A 6,021-nucleotide genomic window follows, 5' to 3' on the forward strand; every position below is an offset into this window, starting at 1 on the left:
GTCCGAAGCGCGGGGCGCACTCCGAGGCGGGGCAGAGGTGACCGGCGGCTAGGGCAAGGAGGAGGCGAACGGGGACGAAGGAAAAAAAAGAATAAAACCCTTCGCCCCGTCGGATATAAATAGGCCCATAGCCGCGCGGCGGTAGAACCGCTCCAAGGACCGATTGTACCGCAAGTCAGGTGCAGACAGATTGTAGTGGGCGGTACTTTCATTTCCTGAAGGGCACCGGAAGTACCGCCCGGAGACAACTGGTAGTACCAGACGTAGAAGCCCCAGTGAAAATGGGCGGTATAACCGCCCAAGCACCGGAAGCAACCCCAACTGGGGCAGCACAACCAGGTATCAGCGGTAGAACAGCCCATGACACCGGTTGTACCGCCCGACCACCAAAGCCCAGACCAAAAGAAGAGAACAAGACAAACGGGACAACAACTAAGAGAAACCAAAACGGAGAAAAGAACGAAGGGAAAACAAAAACAACCGCACACAAGCAGAGCGAGCTCAGTCCTCTCTCCTAAGAGAGGGCGGTGGCCGAAGCCACCTATATTTGAGTCAATTGGTATGGCACCGCGAAGAATTATCCTTGGGCCCATGACCAAAACTCGTCTTTGAAACACAAGTACCATCAAAAATGGCTAATGTGACAGAGTTGATCGATTTATGCATAATGGGGGGAGGGAGAGTTCATTGAGAGAACAACACCCCCCTATGTCCATGCCTACACCTAAACTAGACAACAAGTTGAGTGTGGTTGGGGGTGCAAGGGTTCAAGTCACATTGCTCGAATCAATGATATTTAGCTCATGCCTTAACTCGCGAAATCTTGCTTCATCCAAGGGCTTCGTGAAAATATCTGCAAGGTTATCATGAGTGTTCACATACTTGAGCTCGATCTCCCCTCGCCTAATGTGATCCCGGATGAAATGATACCTAATCTCAATATGCTTTGTCTTGAAGTGTTGCACCGGGTTGAGAGAAATCTTGATGGCACTTTCGTTGTCACACCAAAGAGGCACTTTGTCACAAATGACACCGTATTCCTTTAAAGTTTGCCTCATCCATAGGAGTTGTGCACAACAACTACCGGCCTCCACATATTCCGCTTCGGTGGACGAGAGAGACACACAACTTTGCTTCTTGGAAGACCAACTCACCAAAGAGCACCCAAGAAACTGGCACCCTCCGGAAGTGGACTTCCTATCCACTTTGTCTCCCGCCCAATCGGAATCCGTAAATCCTTCAAGCTTGAAGTTTGCTCCTCTTGGGTACCATAAGCCAAAGTTTGGGGTATGAGCCAAATATCGAAAGATTCGCTTGACCGCCACATAGTGACTTTCCTTCGGTTCGGCTTGAAACCGTGCACACATCCCCACACTCAACATGATATCCGGTCTAGATGCACAAAGGTAAAGCAAGGAGCCAATCATGGAGCGATATACCTTTTGATCCACCGCTTTACCATTGGGATCAATGTCAAGTTGGCACTTGGTAGGCATTGGTGTAGTAGCCGGCTTGACATCACTTAGCTTGAATCTTTTAAGCATGTCTTGAGTGTATTTGGCTTGGTTGATGAAGGTTCCTTCTCTTCTTTGTTTGATGTCAAAACCAAGGAAGAACTTCAACTCTCCCATCGAAGACATCTTGAACTTGGAGGTCATGAGAGCGGCAAATTCCTCATTGAAAGCTTTGTTAGGAGAACCAAAGATAATATCATCAACATATAGTTGGCATACAAACAACTCCCCTTTGACCTTCTTAGTAAAAAGAGTGGGATCGATTAGCCCCACCTCAAATCCACGATCTTGTAACAACTCGGTAAGGTGGTCATACCACGCACGTGGGGCTTGTTTAAGGCCATAGAGTGCCTTATCGAGTTGATACACATGATCCGGGAAGTAGGGATCCTCGAACCCGGGGGTTGCTTGACATAGACCAACTCATTAATAGGACCATTAAGAAAAGCACTTTTCACATCCATTTGTTGCAACTTAAAGTTGTGATGGGAAGCATAAGCAATCAACAAACGTATGGATTCAAGACGAGCAACGGGAGCAAAGGTTTCACCGTAGTCGATACCCTCGACTTGGGAGTAGCCTTGTGCTACCAATCTTGCCTTGTTGCGAACGATGTTCCCATGAGCATCTTGCTTGTTCTTGAAGATCCACTTGGTTCCAATGACGTTGTGGTTCCCCGATGGCCTTGGCACCAATCTCCACACCTTGTTGTACTCGAAGTTGTTGAGTTCTTCATGCATGGCATTGAGCCAATCCGAGTCTTCGAGCGCCTCATAGACCTTTTGGGGTTCAACACAAGAGACAAACGCGTGATGTTCACAATAGTTTGCTAATTGTCTACGAGTGCTTACCCCCTTTCTTAGGCTTCCAACCACATTTTCCATGAGATGGCCTTGGGTGGTGAGCTTGGAAGCAATCTTCGCGGCACGACGCTCTAATTCCTCCTCGGGTGTGGAAGGAGGAGGGTTGACTTGATCATCTTGAGCGCCGTCTTGAGCTTGTTCTTGATCTTGAGCTTGCTCATGATCTTGAACTTGCTCGAGGGGGAGAACTTGACCTTGGGCATCATTTAGAGGTTCACCACCATCTTGAGGTTGATCTTGCCCTTGGTCTTGTTCACGAGGTTGAGGGCCTTCACTTTGTTCTTCGGAAGCGTGTGGGTCTTGGGGAGGTGATGGCTCCACTTGAGTAGAGCATTGTCCTTCTCCTTCGGCCACAAGGGGTTCCTCAATGGGTAGAATATGACCAATACCCATTCTTCTTATGGCTTGGGGAGGAATTTCATCACCTACATCACAAGTACCACTTTGCTCCACTTGGGAGCCGTTATTTTCGTCAAACTCCACGTTACACGTCTCCTCAATGAGTCCGGTGGACTTGTTGAGAACACGGTAAGCATGAGAGTTTGTAGCATAACCAACAAATATGCCCTCATGAGCTCTAGCCTCAAATTTAGACAAACGAACACCTTTCTTGAGAATGAAACACTTACAACCGAACACCCGGAAGTACTTGAGGTTGGGCTTGTTGCCGGTGAGTATCTCATAAGGAGTCTTGTTCAAGCCTTTGCGGAGATAGAGCCGATTGGATGCATGACATGCGGTGTTGATGGCTTCGGCCCAAAAGTTGTATGGAGACTTGAACTCCGCCATCATGGTCCTAGCCGCATCCATCAACGTCCGGTTCTTCCTCTCCGCAACACCATTTTGTTGAGGGGTATATGGAGCAGCATATTGGTGCTTGATCCCCTCATCACTAAGAAACTCATCCAAGGTGTAGTTCTTGAACTCGGTGCCGTTGTCACTTCTTATTGTCAAGATCTTTGCATTATGTTGACGTTGAGCTTCATTTGCAAAGTCGATGACGTTTGTTGAGTCTCACTCTTCCTCTTGAAGAAGTATACCCAAGTGTATCTTGAATAGTCATCCACAATCACCAAGCAATACTTTCTTCCTCCAAGACTATCAAAAGATGGAGGCCCAAAGAGATCCATGTGAAGGAGCTCCAAGGGTCTCTTCGAGTAGATGATGGTTGATGGAGGGTGAGCCTTTCATGAAGCTTTCCTTCGATACAAGCACTGCAAGCACGATCTTTGGCAAAACTAACATTTGTTAGTCCACGAACATGGTCCCCCTTGAGAAGACTTTGCAAAGATCTCATATTGACGTGGGCTAAACGGCGATGCCAAAGCCATCCCACGTCAACTTTAGCCATTAGGCATGTCGCGGTCTTAGTGGGTCGCTCCGAAAAGTTAATCACATAGAGACCATTCTCGACATGCCCAACAAAGGCTACTTTAAGAGTCTTGCTCCACAAGAGGGCCACGGTATCAATGTCAAAGAAAGTAGCAAAACCCATGAGTGCAAGTTGACGAACGGAAAGCAAATTGTATGCAAGGGACTCAACAAGCATGACTTTCTCGATCGTTAGATCATGAGAAATGACAACCTTGCCGAGACCCAATACCTTAGAATGTGATGCATCACCCCACTCGACATTGGTGGGCATAGATGGAATCTTTTGCACGTCCACCACCAAGTCCTTGCTCCCGGTCATATGATTTGTTGCTCCACTATCGAGCAACCATGATCCCCCACCGGAAGCAAACACCTACAAGAGATCAATGCTTGGTTTTAGGTACCCATTTAGTAATGGGTCCTTTGATGTTAGTAACAAGGGTCTTGGGAACCCAAATAGACCATTCAATGTACTCATAAGGAGAACCGACAAATTTAGCATAAACATGTCCATCACTAGCACGGCACAACACATATGACGGGTTAAAGTCGCCGGCTTTGTTGGAGGAAATGCTTTTGCCCTTTTGGACATCAACTCCCTTCACTTTTCCTTCTTCTCCTTAGGAGCACCCTCTCCCTCTTTCACAAAAGTTTGCTTGAGAGGAGGAGGACGTTTGGTCTTATTGTTCTTCTTCTTCTTGCTCTTGGACTTGGGTGCAAACCCAATTCCTTCCTTGGCCACAACTTCCTTTTGATTGCTCAAAAGGTCGTTAAGGTTCTTCTCACCTTGAATGCATGTCACAAGGCCTTTCTCAAGTTGATCCTTCAACTTGGCATTCTCCTCCACAAGATGCACATGCTCACAACACGGGTTAGTAGCACATGCATTATCAATTAATACCATATGAGGAAAGGTGGCCTTTTCCTTGGTTAGCTTAACTTGGAGTTGAGCATGAGACTCCTTGAGGTTAGCGTGAGCACCCTTCAAGACCTTGTGGGCCTTGTCAAGTATCTCAAGGTCCTCTTTGAGTCTAGCATGATCAACCCCAAGTTTAGCCTTCTCGGAAGTTAGCACACGAGACACGACAAGAGCATGATCAAGATCTTTCTTTAACTTAGCATGGTCATCATTGTGTGACTCCTCAAAAGTCAAACGATGCACACGCTCTTCCTCAAGAGCATTAGAGAGATCCGGTATCTCATCGGCATAGTCACGACTATGACCTTCCATCTTAGAGATGGTTTCTTCGTGAGCCTCGATCATGTCATTGGCCTCACCAATTTGTTCCAAGAGAGCAACAAAGTGCTTCTTGGACTTGCCCTTGAGCTTACTCATAAAAGACTCAAATTCATTCACTTCCTCATTAGACCCACATGTTCATCAATGCAATCCTCCAAGGAGGGATTAGTAATGATGGTGGTTGTGATGTTGGGTGTTACCTTGTTTGAAGCTTTAGCCATGAGGCACTTGGCGGTGATGTTTTCATTGGGTGAATCAAAGAGAGACACCGGGGGAGTAGTAGCAATGGCAACGGATGCCATGGCCATTGCTTCTCCACTTTCATCATCATCGTCATCCTCTTGGTATTCTTCTTGAACCACCAACCCACGAGTTGGAGTCTTCTTGGTGAAGTTGTTCTTGTTGGGGAAGGACTTGGCTTTGTCTTTTTGAATGAATTTGCCACCATTGTCTTCCCGCTTCTCGTAAGGACAATCCGCAACGAATGGCTCACATTGCCCTTGACGCCACTTGAGTTGTTCTTGTTGAAGTTGGGTCTTGTATTCTTCTTGCTCCAAAATTGTCTTGAAGCAAGGGCCATGTGCTCATGATAATCATACTTGGTGTCTTCGGGATTGCTCTCCTCATCTTCCACTTCTTCCTCTTATTCCATGATGACCTTGGCCTTCAAAGCAAGATTGGGCTTCTTTGCCCTTTGAGAACGGAGCACCGCATTGTCGGCGGTCTTGTCCAAGATGCTCATTGCAACGAACTCATCCAACACTTCACTTGAGGTCATGGAGTGGAAGTCCGGTCTTTGACGAATGACGGAGGACATGGCCTTGTTGTAGGGCATCATGGCCATGAGGAACTTGCGCTTGATCCAATTGTCATCCGTGTCCTTGCTTCCATGATCTCGGAGTGAGACCGCGAGTTTGGTCACTCTTCGAAAGAGCTCACGAGGTTCTTCATCTTCTTTCATTGCAAACTCATCGGCTTCATCTTGCACCACTTCATAGTTGGAGCGTTGGATGCTAGCACTTCCACGATA

Source organism: Triticum aestivum, chromosome 1B (genome assembly GCF_018294505.1).
Source record: "Triticum aestivum cultivar Chinese Spring chromosome 1B, IWGSC CS RefSeq v2.1, whole genome shotgun sequence".
Lineage (NCBI taxonomy): Eukaryota > Viridiplantae > Streptophyta > Magnoliopsida > Poales > Poaceae > Triticum > Triticum aestivum.